This window comes from Natator depressus, chromosome 8 (genome assembly GCF_965152275.1).
Source record: "Natator depressus isolate rNatDep1 chromosome 8, rNatDep2.hap1, whole genome shotgun sequence".
In the NCBI taxonomy this organism is placed as follows: domain Eukaryota; kingdom Metazoa; phylum Chordata; order Testudines; family Cheloniidae; genus Natator; species Natator depressus.
Window position 1 is genome coordinate 5,734,383 of NC_134241.1, and position 13,926 is coordinate 5,748,308.

A 13,926-nucleotide genomic window follows, 5' to 3' on the forward strand; every position below is an offset into this window, starting at 1 on the left:
ATTGGACAAGACTCGTCATGCTATTAGCAGACTTTGGATGGCAGCTCTCTCACTCAGCTCCAATGACTCCTGTTCACTTTGAACCTTTGACTTAGCTACTTTGTTCAGGGTGTTCATGATTAATTTACAACAGCCTGGGCCTCAAGCGGCAAAGTTCAAATCTGGATCCAAACTCCACCCCGCCCCCAGGTTTGCAGCATGTTTGGATCTAGGTGTTTGGTTTGGACTCACGTCTGTTTTCTAATAGTGTCAACAAACAGGGTCTCATTTTAAACAAGTTTTATTTTTGTGTGGCTTTCTGGGACTCTCCTCTCTAACCAAGTGCTTGTGTGGCTGTTAAAAACTGAACACCACTAATCTAAATGCATGGTCTACACAGCAGTTTGTCTTTACATTTACCAGTTCACTGATATTTGCTTACCTTGAATGGATGAAGGGTACATCTACATGGCAGTCATGGAGTGTGATTACAGCCTGAGCTGACATACCGGAGCTAGCTTTAATCTAGATCGGGGTCTCAAACACATGGCCCTCGGGCCACATGCGGCCCGTGGAATTATTTCCTGTGGCCTGCCATAGGCGCCAACTCCACTGGCAGCCAAGCTCCCCTTCCCCGCCCCACCCCGCCCCCCAAGCGTGCCACATCCCTGCTCCTCCAGCTACCTCCCAGCACTTCCCACCGCCAAACAGCTGTTTGGCAGCACTTAGGACTTTCCAGGAGGGAGAGGGGAGGAGCGGGGACGCGGCATGCTCAGGGGAGGAGGTGGAGAAAAGGCGGGGCCAGGCCAGGGATTTGGGGAAGGGGTTGGAATGGGGGCATGGAAGAGTGGGAAGAGGCGGGGCAGGGGCCTGGCCTCATGGACTAGACGAGCAGTCTGAGGTATGAAGTTCAGCATGTATGATTCTTTGCTGTGAGTAGTTGGGAAGAATGTTAGTTAAAAGTGGCAACGTATTTTGTTTGAATAATTACTTTAAAAAGTTCCTGCCATTACAGCTTTGTTGATAGACTGTTAGTGTAGAGCATCATCAGTGTTACGGACCACATAAGGAATAGTTACAGGTGTTTATATTTTATTAAAACCCTCTTCACATTACAGGTTTTAAAAAGTTAATACATTGACTTTTAATAGCATACTATATTACTCTTCATTTTTTTTCATTTTTGGACTATACTTTTGTATCTTTGTATGAAAAGGTTTCAGTGATGCGGCCCTCTGGCCAATGTACTAGTCCTCATGTGGCCCTTGTGGTGATTTGAGTTTGAGATCCCTGATCTAGATCGCTTGGATCCCAGAGCAGTGAAGCTGTGGCAGCATGAAATTCAGCTTAGGCTAGGCCTCTGTGGAAGTACCCCGGGTTCTGGGCTTCATTGTTCTGGTACCTGAGCTAGTGAGATTAAAGCTCTCTCAGGTACATCAACTCGAGCAGCAATCACACCCAGTGATTGCAGAACAGACGTACCCTCATGTTAGCCCAAAACAGTTTAACTATGGTCTACACAGATCAGAAGATAGGTTGTCTGCAGATCTCACCCCCTCCTGCATCTATCATCAGGTGATTTATTAAGGCAGAGGCAGAATAAGATGTAACACACAAATATTTATTATGCCACTAGTCAGTAAACTAGACAAGGACCCCCTTCAGACAATAAACAACATAAGGAAGACACACTCTGTTAACAGTCACCACCAGAGCATGAAGCTCAGAACCCTTAAACGCCCTTAACCTATGGATGTAAAACAGAGGAAAACCACAATGGGTATTACAATACCATATCCTGAAGACAGGGACACAATGACAAAAACTCAGGATACCGACAGGGATAGTGGTGAAAATCAGGGGTGCTGGACACCAAACAGGAACTCAGGAACTGGGTATTCTTCTCCCTCTGGACAGGTCCTCTGGGCAGGTCTTCTCCCTCTTGGGCAGATCTTCTCCCTCAGGTAGGTCTTCAGTGCTTGCCCACGCAGTCTCTGCTTGACCTCATAGTCCAGTGCAAGTATGCGCTCACTAATTGTGTGTAGCAGCTGCGTGCAAGTATGTTAATAGAGACCAAGAATCCAAAGTCCGATGAGTCCCTGGTGCCTCTGGGGTTCCTGGCAGCTCGCTGAATGGTGTGGGGCACTGGCTGCCACTCAGATGGACAGCCCTGAGTGACAGGCGTGCCCCCCACTAAATAACCTGCCCTTGCTAGGCAGATTATGGCTGTCACATGACTCTAGCTGTCCTGACCTTTCCCCTCCTTGATTTGAAAAAGGCTGAAAGGGCACTAAACCATCTGAGGAGAAGGGTATCCAAAATGGAGGCTTAGCTGTCCTTTTACATATCCAAGATGGGCATTACATAAGACAGGTGAGAAACAGATTCTACCCAACACTAAGAGGCAGTGTGGTCTTGCAGATTGAAAACAGGAGTTGGAATCAGGAAGTCCAGCCTCTTGTTACTGACTCGGTGAGCTTGGGTAAAGCACTTAGCAGCTCCGTGCCTCAGTTTCCCCACTTACAAAATAGGGATATTCTTCTTCTCTATGCGGTTCATGGAGGGGGGAGAGGTGAAGATTAATCAAGAGATGCTTTTACCGCGATTTAAAAGTTCTAAGTATTGTTATTAGTAAACCAAAGTGAAGGACCTGATTCAAAGTCCATTGTAAGGAAAGGGGCGGGGGAAGTAAATCCCTTCCCACTGACTTCAATGGGCTTTAGACTAGGCACTGAGTATATACAGGGAAATTGTTATTTAAAAATATCACTCCTGTCACCTCACCTGCTGCTCTCCCAGCGTGGCGCACACAGAACATACAAGGCACAAATCAGACAGAGGCAATCAGGCCCGGTCCTCGCCGTACTGTCTAAACTGCCTACAAACTCAGCTGCCACACCGCGATAGAGGCGGGAGGGGAAAACAGAGCGCTCTCTGGCGCATTTATCCTCACAGCGCGTCCCGTGGCCACTACACAAGGTGCAGCTCCCGGCTGTCTAACCAAGCCCATGCCTCAGACAGAACTCCCTCACCTCAGGAGCCAGCAAGGGTGGGTGCGGCTAGTCAGCTGCAAACACTGGGAATAAAGATTGTGCAATTTTGAAACCTCTTTCTCCCCCCGCCTCCTTCCCTAATTCTTCCTTCTGTAGCAAATCGCTGTTTTGCTGTTCATAAAACAGGGCTAGCGCTGTTTATTGTAGCTGCTTGTGCACACTGATCCATAGTCTGCTGTACGGAAAGAGGAGGAATTGTTCTGTACAGTGCTCAGAGCACATTTAGCATGAGGCTCTCCCTGCCGCCAAGCCATTTACTGAAGCTGCTTCCAGATGAAACAGAGGAAGCAAATCAAAAGGAAAAAATGAATTAAGAGGAGAGCGGATCCAACCCAGCAGCTGCTTGAACTGGTCTGATCTATGGCGACACAGCCTTTCAGATGGACTTCTCTTCGTTCCTAATTTAGGAATTAACAGTTGCTGTCAGAGGTATGCAGTACTGTCACTGATGTGAGTCACTTCCATGCTCACCACACAACATACCAACGTACGCTGGCTGGACAGAAAGTACTGGGGCTAAGTGAATGGCCACTGCATTATTTTCTTTCTGGCTGCTGTCGTACTTTTGGTAAGCTGAGAACACCACTATTTTTAGAATGAAACCTTCCCCCAGCTGGAAAACATGACTCCTTGACAGCTAAGCAGGTTTCCTACTGATACCCAGAGAGATGCGAAGTTACTGCCCAAGTATGGTGGGTCTCACGGAGCTTATAAAATCTGAAAAAAAGATACAACTGGCCAAAAGCAAGAAACAGCAACATCCCGTCACCACCAAGCCATTGTCTCATCTTCGCAAAGAGCAGCACCCTCTTAATAAGGAAGTTCAGCAGCTCTGCTTTGCAATCTGCCAAGCACACGCAGGCTTTCCTGGGAATGTTTTCCTACGGTTTTGAACCATATGGATTCAAAGCAAAACCGAGGAGCTGCAAATCTACGGATCACATGATTCCAAGAACTCAGCATCAAATTTAGTTCAAGGCTCCTGTCCTTCTCCCACTGAAGTCAGTGAAGAACATGTAAACATAAAAAACAGCGATCGCTAGGGAAAAATCTGCTTAAAATTTTGATATAAAACAAAAAAAATTGTCAAAGTTTCAGCAGACTATTTCAACTTTTCACCAAAAAACTATTTTTTTTATTTTAATTTTAGCTAGATACTTTGGCTAGATACTGTTTCTGCCACCTTTTGGCTAAAAACTGTTTGCATCCAAAGATTTTCAGTTTTTTCTTTTCTGATGAAAAATTTCAATTTTTCATTTTATCAAAATTTAAATTTTCCATAAAAAAATTGACTAAAACGTTTAACCAGACCCAATAACAAGGCTTAGGAACAAATAAAAAAGGCCAGTTAGAGCTAGTCATTTTTTAGTACTGAATTGATTTTTCAAATTTAGCTATTTTTTCTATTCCTGAATAATCCATGAACAGATCATGACTTTTAAGCATATGTTATTCATACACAATCGTTTGGTGAATAGTTCAAGTAAATCCATTTCAGCCTCTGGGGTTTTTTTTACACAGAGTTCATAGTAGGTGATCATTGGATTATTCAGTGTTTAGTGTTTGAGTTGGGTGACTGGTCACTTAAGTCACATAGTATTGTTTCTGTTCCCTGATTAGACTGCCTGACCTTTATAGCTCATTTGACTTGCAATGAATCACAGGTTTTCATTCATTCATTTATTTATTTAGGAAGAAGCAGAAATTTAGTTTCTTGATTAAACAAATCTTGTTCAAGGGCTCAGCATTCCCTTTTAGTTTGCAAGGGCAGAACATAACTTGCACAAGTATTTGCAAACAATCGGCAAAACAATGTAAATCAAATGACAGTGAGAATTCACAAGCACAGTTGTGAGTACTTTGTCCTACTAGTCACTCAGCTATAAACCTAACACCCATTTCCATTTTTTGGTTTACCATAATCCCATTTTCTTTCCCACTATTACTTGGGTGACAACTTTTTCTCTCTCATTGCTGTTTACATCATGCAAAAATATTAGCACTCAGCCATTTATATTGTACTTTGCATGTCCATAGCGTTGTATAGACATTGACGAGTTAAGCTCACTCCTAAGAGGAGTGCTGTGGATCTCTTACCTTACTGGTGTCAGGGTACAGCCGTGCCTCAGCTTCTCCATCTTGATTCCTGAATTCCTCTGCACCCTATGGCATGTAAAAGGCCAACCCTTCTAGAGTCAGGAAGATGCCAAATGAGGAAAAGGAAACAGTCCTGAACACATATTCCCCACCTCCCTGGCCACAATTATTATTTTCCCAGGCTCCATGTAGTTTTCCCATGGATGCAGGAGAACAGAGACTGGGGTTTCCTCCCAATCTCTTCCCTGCCTTAAGCCCCTAAAAAGAGCAAGTGCACACACTGTGCTTCTTTCATCCCTGCCAGACAGTCCTCCTCTCACTTTCACCCAAGATCTAAATCTTCACCCCTCCCTGAAGAAGAGCTCAGTCATTTACTCCACTACACACTTACACCTCCCTGGGCTCCTTACCTTTTCAGCCTCTTCAAACCTCCTTCTCCCTGATAAGGACACCATCACTTCCCTTCTTCTCCACTGTTCAACCAGGAGAGCCCCTCCAAAGTCTTGCCTTTTCGACAGATGGATGCTCACACACTTTTATCCCCTCCCCTTCTCTGTAGAAAACTCCACAGCAAGTCTGATCTCACTGTGTTCTCAGGGAAGGATCATCCATATATACTGTGACACTCCTCCCCAGAATGCTTTGCTCCAGACTACAATTCCTAAATTCCTGCTGGGGACTACACCTCCCAGAATTCCCTTGTTCTGCGCTGAAATGGGACTGGGCTGGGCACTGCATGGGCTATAGCCTCCCTTAAAGTGCAATGGCCCTGATACAGTGGGTAAGTATTATTATCTCCATTTTATAGACAGTGAAACTGAGACCGAGAGGAGAAGTGACTTATCTAAAGCTTCACAGTGAGTCAGTGGCACAGTCAGGATTAGAACTCAACACTTCCTCTGCAGAAAATATGAGGATAAGGTTCTTGTTCAGATGAATTTACAATCTAACCAGAACCTGCTTCATTACTTGTGTGAAATATGTATGCCCAAATTCTTGTTGCTCCTAATTTTTAAATTATATTCTCCACATTTTTGAACTTGTCCCCCATTAGCCATGTGAAGCATGTTTTTATCAAGTGCAGTGAACTTTTTCATAATGGTGAAAGCTTCCATTTGTCTACCCTAAAGTCTCTTCCTCATAACCACAGCTAGTCAGAAAACTGGAAGAAAAAAATATTTGTAAACATTTTCACTGACATTTTTTCCCCCTGGTTTTAATTGAAATTTCATTTCAGTGGAAATTTTCCAGTCAGCTCTCCCCACAAACTTTGGTTCTGAATTCTGATTCTGAAAGGCAGTATAATCCTTGTTGCCCTCCACTAAATCTTTTCGAAGGACCTGATCCAACTTCCATTAAGTCAGTGAAAGGACTCCCTTTGGAAGCTGGATTGGAGACCAAGATATTAATGTCTCTCCTGGCATATGGTAATCCAACATGGCACATAGGATCTGATCTAAAGCCATTTGACGTCAGTGGGAGTTGTTTGTATAAATTTGGATCAGGTCCATAATGGACCAGACGGGCTCTAACCTAATCCACAGCTATAAAATAAGCATAAGAAACAAGAGATGATGTGAGTTTCTTATTCCCTTCCCTCCTCAATTATTTCAGAGTTAGAACCAGTGAAAGCGAATAGTTTTTAGAAGGGGCGGGGAGGGGGATAACCCCAGGTACGTGAAGGACAGAGGCGTTAAATCCATAAACCATGGCATTTAGACATCCCTTAGCTTTGCATCACTCTAACATGTTTTATTGCGGACCTGTAACCAAAAAGTGGCAAGGAAGGAAGCTATATGCAGGACGAAACACACTCCCAGTCTGATTCAAGCAAACAGAAAGTTTTTGTTCCTAAAGCATGTGGCTGTGACAGAGACAAAGAAATTGCCGTTTGCCTTTTTCCTCTTTTAGTATCTCATCCACCAGAACTCTCCATTTCCTCGATAGTATAAGGAGGCTACTTGCTTTAAACCTGCTGCTTTCTTTACTCATTGAGAGAGCCTCGACATGCTCAAAGCACTGAGAAGTTTCCGATCTCATTTGCTGGTAAGATCAGTTGGATCAGTTCCCTCGATCCCTTATGGCGCAGGTTACCTGTCGAGAGTGATGTGCTGCCAGGGCTCATTTCATTTATCTGTTTAGAAAGAAGAACCTTGGAAATGTTTGTTTTATTCAAGAATCTAGGGATAAATCCTGAAGTTTTTACTCACTCTTTACTTGGGTAAAAGTCCCATGAAAATGGATGGGGCTTTTGCTTTCATAAGGATGTCAGAATTGGGCCCTTCAGAATCACACTAAAATAAAGAAATTAATTAATTTTAAAAAAATGTAGTCTCCAAGTTTGAGTCTTTCCCACCTTGAACGTGTCCAAACAAAAGCTGTCCCAATTCCATGGGCCAGGTTCTCAGTGTAAGTCAATGTAGGCCTGTTGACTTCAATAGAGCTAAACTGATTTGTACTAGTGGAGGATCTAACCCCTAACTTGTGTCTGCTGGAGCATCTTCAAACAAGGAGAGGAAGAAAACAGCTAAGCAAAACAAACCTTGCCTTTCCAAAGGGGCCTAAATTCCTTTCTGCGGTTGTTCTTCTGAAAGGGCTAAGCAAACCCTCCTCCTCTCCTTTGATATGCGAGGCCTGGCTCCCAGGGATGCCAATTCCATCCACTTATGGGTTTGACACAATGGATTTTCTTTCCCTGAACTGAATCAAACCACTCTTCAGAGCTGTTTCTCAACAGATGGCAACAGAGCGTGCCCCTGAGGAATAAGCTCCCGTTAGTGCACAACTCGTGAGCCATTTCAGCAGTGTTTAGAGGACCAATTGGTTTAACTGCATTCATTTCCCGACAGGGTGAACAGACTGTACCATTCACTTCCTTTTCTATGGCTTTGTACCTGCAGATCTCCTCCTGGAGCTCCAGTCACCACCCAGGCTGTTCTCCCTTCTTTACCCACTCTAACGTAAACTGGTATTTAAATAGTTCCTACAAGCCTCTGCACCTTAGGGATCAATACACGTTGCCCTCAGCAATCTAAGTCTCATCACAGCCCTGCATTGCTTTTTTCATTAGCTTAGATACAGCAGGTACTGATCACTTTTTTCCCCCCGTCACCTTTCTTAGCCCTCTGTTGAAGGAGTAGCAGCTAAGGGTGATGTCACCGTTCCATACTCATCTTCCAAAGAGACCTCCAGCAAGACCCTAAAGTAAAGAAAAAGCAGGCAAAAGATGCTTTGAGGCAATCTGTATACATCACAAAGGTGTGTAAAGGGCCCTCCAGGAGATACCAACACAATTCTCAGTTGAGTTTCATTTTGGGAGTGAAACTCCTTGCCCCCAAGTGGTTCAAACATTAGATCTTGTCACAGCATGCAGGCATAAGTTGTGTGCTCCACTAAAACCAAGAGACACAGATTGATTTGTGCCCGTGACCAGGTGACTGTGATAGGGTGACCAGATGTCCCGATTTTATAGGGACAGTCCCGATATTTGAGGCTTTTTCTTATATAGTCATCTATTACCTCCCACCCCCGGCCCTGATTTTTAAACACTTGCTCTCTGGTCATCCTAACTGTGCACCATGCTGAGATAGGGCTCACCGACCTTTGTGCCAGGATAAGTGTATGTGGGGAGTAAGCTATTTACTCTGAGTAATTCGACCAGCCCTAGTTGTGATTGACAAGAGAGGAATGAGGAGACAGGAGTGGAAAAGCTGTGTGCAGTAACCTTTCCCTTTGTCAGAAATGTCAGACCAATTCCTAAGAGCTCACTTTAAAATGAAATCTACATCTTTCCTTTGACATCTTTCCCACCTCCCCAGCATTGCCAAAAGAGACATGTCCTCCCTGATGGCAGAAGGGGGGAAGGGGAGGGAAAAAAAAGTTCAAACCATCACAGAGGACATGCTGTCATAAATATAAAGGGAAGGGTAACCACCTTTCTGTATACAGTGATATAAAATCCCTCCTGGCCAGAGGCAAAACCCTTTCACCTGTAAAGGGTTAAGAAGCTAAGGTAACCTAGCTGGCACCTGACCCAAAATGACCAATGAGCGGACAAGATACTTTCAAATGTGGAGTGGTGGGGGGGACAAAGGGTTGGTCTGTCTGTGTGATGCTTTTGCCGGGAACAGATCAGGAACGCAGCCTTACAACTCCTGTTAAGTTAGTAAGTAATCAAGCTAGAAATGCATTAGATTTCCTTTTGTTTAATGGCTGATAAAATAAGCTGTGCTGGATGGAATGTATATTCCTGGTTTTGTGTCCTTTTGTAACTTAAGGTTTTGCCTAGAGGGATTCTCTATGTTATGAATCTGATTACCCTGTAAGGTATTTACCATCCTGATTTTACAGAGGTGATTCTTTTACCTTTTCTTTAATTAAAATTCTTCTTGTAAGAACCTGATTGATTTTTCATTGTTCTTAAGATCCAAGGGTTTCGGTCTGTGTCCACCTGTACCAGTTGGTGAGGATTCTTATCAAGCCTTCCCCAGGAAAGGGGGTGTGAGGCTTGGGGGGATATTTTGGGGGAAGGTGTCTCCAAGTGGGCTCTTTCCCTGTTCTTTGTTTAAAACGCTTGGTGGCGACAGCATAAGGTTCAAGGACAAGGCAAAGTTTGTACCTTGGGGAAGTTTTTAACCTAAGCTGGTAAGAATAAGCTTACTGGGTCTTTCATGCAGGTCCCCACATCTGTACCCTAGAGTTCAGAGTGGGGAAGGAACCTTGACACATGCCCACAAAAAACTGATTAGTGAGCATTGAGGTTGCTCACTCTGGCAAGACCCAGAAAGTTGAAGAATTTTTTTCCCTTGCTGAAAGTCAGCAGTACAGTTTAACATAAAAACATCAGATTCATCTCACTGGCTATGTGTTTACGGTCTCTCTTTTCCCCTCCTTTGCTTTATTCTGTCACGTTAGATTATGGAATCATCTCTTTCTGCACCGGAAAGATAGCATGGCTCTTCTAATTGATGCTAAGTGGCAATGCACATCATAAAGGAGATTGTTTAAACCTATTTGGCTGTAAGATATTATTATTCCAGAGGCACCTAGAGGCCAGAATCAAGATTGGAACCCAGTTGCACTAGGTGTGATATAAACTCATAATGAAAGCTAGACCTTGCCCCAAAGAGCTTACAATCTATGGCTACGTCTACACGACCCACCACTTTCAGCAGTGTGCAGGATCCGTGTGGCTGCCGTGATTGCGTCCACACTGAGGTGTGTAGCTACATGTGCCAGTGAAAGGCTCTGGCAGTGAGGACGCAGCAGGGAAAGGCTTCTGCAGCTCCCCTCCGCCAGAGCCTTTCCCCGCAGAGGAGGAGTCTTTCCCTGCAGCAGGGAAGGGCTCCAGTAGTGGGGAGGCAGAGGGACACTACACTTCTCAAAGTAGCGGTGTGGACAGGGAGGCGAGTAGAGAGCGTGTGGGGGATGTACTCGCATACATACCCACCCCCTTCAGATGTGTGTTTACCCACCTACACGCTGCCTCGCCACTCCACTGCTCTTGATCCTGGTGCTAGCAGGGCTACGTGGGCACGTACGTGGCATGCCATGAAAGCAGCGAGTGTTGTGGACATAGCCTGAATAGACAAGACAGACAAAGGCTGGGAGGGGAAACAGCCACAGAGAAGAGAAGTGACTTGTCCAAGGTCACAGAGCGGGTCAGTGGCAGAGCCAGAAGGAGAAATCTGGTCTCTGGAGTCCCAGTCCAGTGTCCCCTCCCCCCAAAAAATATTTGTTTACCATTTAGGGACCAATTTTTTTAAGAAGACAGAGAGCAAGTTCTACACGTGAAAAATTCATAGCTATTATCACCGTTCATTTTATGTGTAATTCAGTTGACAGGCGCATGCCCTCTGCCTAAGCTTCTGCTCATATTTTCATTAATAGAACAAAATTCCAGGGATTGACACCAGCTCCCCCTGCATTAATGAATACCTAGGCACAGGGGAACAATCCCAACCCCCTTACCTGAGCAATCCTAAAACCCAGATACACGTCGGTGTTAATATGGCTCAGGCAAAAGCCTAAACCATAGGTGCTGGAACTAGGGGTACTCGGGGTGCTACCGCACCCCCATCTTGAAGTGGATTCCATTATATACAGGGTTGACAGTTTAGTACAATGGCTCCCAGCACCCCCACTGTACAAATCGTTGCAGCACCCCTGGCCTGAGCAAACAGGAGGACTTTACACTGTGCCGTGCTTATGAACAAACTCCAGTTCTGCCAAGGCAATGGGGGAAATCCCCTGGGAAAGCACTATCACCAGGCCCTGGCCATTAATCTAGGGCTTGTCAGCTGATCGGAGCATCAGAGGCTGTGGGTGGGGAGAGGGACCGCAGCTCAGGCAGCTAGGAACTAAACTATGCCAGGCTCAACGTGTGAAGTCAACACGTTTTTGAAAGGACTGTTCAACCTTGCCAAGCATGCAGGCTGCCACGCTAAGCGCTCGCTAAAACTCCCAGGTAGTCTGCAGGGAGAGCCAGACCGTCATGAGCTGGAGGGCTCCAGGAGGTGGAAATTTCTGCATTTGTAGAGAAAAGGATGCAATTATCCCATTAACTCCTTGGAGGGCAATTGTATCTGCAGCCTCTGGGGGTATTTGATTCACCAGTAAAATCCCAAGGGAAAGGCACACCTCTTCAATGGAGCCAACCAACCCTGTCAGGCTCTGCAGCTTGTTCCCCAAACCAATCAGCATCATCTCTTGTTTTATTTGGATTCAGCTTAGTCCTGCTTGCTGTCACCCAGAGCCTAATTCAGCCAGACAGTGAAAAAGTGAAGACATTGCACCACCTCTGGGCTCCAGTTTGAAAAACATGTCTCTCAGTTTACATGCCTATAGTACACTAGGCCCTGATTCAGCAACGCACGTGCTTAAAGTTAAGCACGTGCTTAAATGTTTTGCTGTCCAGGGATCGACTTAAGCAGGTGCTTATGTGCTTTGATGAATCAAAGCCTTACCACTGCAGGATCTTAAACAAGTTTATTCTTACATTTCTTTTAGCAACCCCTTTTCAGTTCTCCTTTAAAAGAACTGCACCTTGATAAACCCACAGACGCCTGGAACTACAAGACAATAGGTCCACTCTATAGCATCTAGTCACACAACAGGGCACAGCTCAGCATTGTTGAAGCTGGTACCCAGAGCTGAGCGTTTTGAAGAGCAGGTGGGCAGCTACTGGAAAACTTTGAAAAACAAGCAGTCAAAAAACAACTCTGCCTCCATGGGAGGTATATTTTCAATGTTTCTCCTACTGTCATTTTTATTGCTTCTTTTTAAAAGAGATTGTCTACTGAATTTTGGCTTAGCTTTACATCTAAAAAAAACCCCCAAGCTGTTATTAAACCTCACACCAACAGAAATACTTCTACATTTTTTCTTCTTTAAAAACAACCTCTGTTACAAACAAATAAACTACTTTCTGCAGTCTCTGAAACTAAACTAAAAGTTAGATAGACTTTACTTCCTAGCTGGGAGAAATGCAAATATCAAACATACACAGTGAAAATTAAGTGCACTGTGGCATAGAACCAGGAACACTTTGCACCGCTGGAGGTATTACACCAGCAATCCCTGTAAATGATAGCATTGCATAATTATTATTATTATTATTATTATTAAATATCTTCATTACAGTGAGCACCTAGAGACCTGAACTGAAATTGGGGCCCATTACGCCAGGCGCTGTACAGACATAGAACAATTCAAGTTGGAAATAAGCTGCAACTATTTTAACGGTGAGGGTAATTAACCATTGAAACAGATTGCCAAGGGGAGTGCTAAGTTTGTATCACTTGGAGTCTTTAAAATATATTTCTAAAAGATTTGCTGTAATTTATCCACAAGTCGTTGGGCTGGATAGCGTTTGCGAATGTAGCGGGGATGAATAATTCCATCCACTGCAGGAATTACTGGATGAAGTTCCTATGGCCTGTGTTACGCGGGAGGTCAGACTGGATGTGAGTAGCCTTAAAAGCTTCAAATCTACACTAAGAGACAGTCCCTAACCTGAAGAGTTTATAATCGAGAGACAAGCCAGACAGAGGGTCAGAGAAACATTATTTTCCCCATTTTACGGCTGGGAAGCCGCAGCACAGGAATTAAGACCCTGATCCTGCAAGAACTTAAGCATATGCATAACTTTACTACCATGAGTAGCCCCATTGCTTTCAGAGCCCCATTCCGTCACACAGGAAGTCTATGGAAGAGCTAGGCATCCTGGGATATCCAGATCTGCTGACTCCCAGATCCGTACATTAATCACAAATCTATCCTTCCCCTCTGAAGATGAGCACAGTGGAGGAGGATGCAGGGGTTAATACCGATCAAAGCAAGTCTAACCCAAATGGTGCTTGGAATGCTGCGCAACACTGGGACCATCTGTGTGCATGGGCATGTGAGCTGGAGGAGTACTGCCCTACGGGGATCGAATAGTGGTTAACACACCTAATTTTCTCCAGTGTAGGCAAGTCCCGATTCAATTTAGAGAAAGGGTTTAATACTTAAGCCGAGATATCTCTTTAGATTTTCTTTTTACGTGCAGCCACCACTTTCCTTGCGAGCTGGAGCTAAATGTACCCTTAACCTCTGCATTTTCTCTCCCAGAATATTTTATAGTTACTCACCTGAGCTTGCTGCTCTTATTGTCTGTGTGTATAGAACAAGTTGGAAAGGAAAGGAGCAAGAAGAAGAAGAAGATTATAACAGAAAGATAATCAATATTGCCACACCATATTGGGCCTTTGTCTGCTAGTCAGTCATTGCCAGACCAGTAAAGATCCCAAGGCTGCTG

At 44.5% G+C, this 13,926-nt stretch overlaps 1 long non-coding RNA gene across 1 annotated transcript in view; it reads right to left on the reverse strand.

The window, feature by feature from the left end:
• Positions 1-1,825: 1,825 nt before the first annotated feature.
• Positions 1,826-13,926, reverse strand: part of LOC141991871 (uncharacterized) — a 183,264-nt gene continuing 171,163 nt past the window's right edge. Inside the window, exons 5-7 of the long non-coding RNA XR_012640487.1 lie at positions 8,242-8,328; positions 5,130-5,221; positions 1,826-3,749 (exon numbers count right to left, since the gene is read on the reverse strand). This is a non-coding gene — a long non-coding RNA (uncharacterized LOC141991871). The remainder of the gene's footprint in view (positions 3,750-5,129; positions 5,222-8,241; positions 8,329-13,926) is intronic.